Raw genomic sequence first — 286 nt, forward strand, 5'->3', positions numbered from 1 at the left:
GATATGTTTTTCCCCCTGTCTTTCTGAGCATCCTCTCCTCCATTGGACCACCTCTTACTGCATGAACAATATCCCCCCCTCTGGGATAGAGCTGTTCAAAGAGAGTGAATACAGTCCTTGCCCTAACCAGTATACACCCTAAAAAAGGCAAAGACAGATACAGCATGCAAGCAAAAGTGATCAAGCCGATAAGCATATGTCTTGTCAAATAAAACTGTGATGGTTGCGTGTACATTTAAATACTAAGTTCTCCACTTACATGACTAGTTAACTCATACAATGAGCA

This window comes from Mauremys mutica, chromosome 4, assembly GCF_020497125.1.
Source record: "Mauremys mutica isolate MM-2020 ecotype Southern chromosome 4, ASM2049712v1, whole genome shotgun sequence".
NCBI lineage: Eukaryota > Metazoa > Chordata > Testudines > Geoemydidae > Mauremys > Mauremys mutica.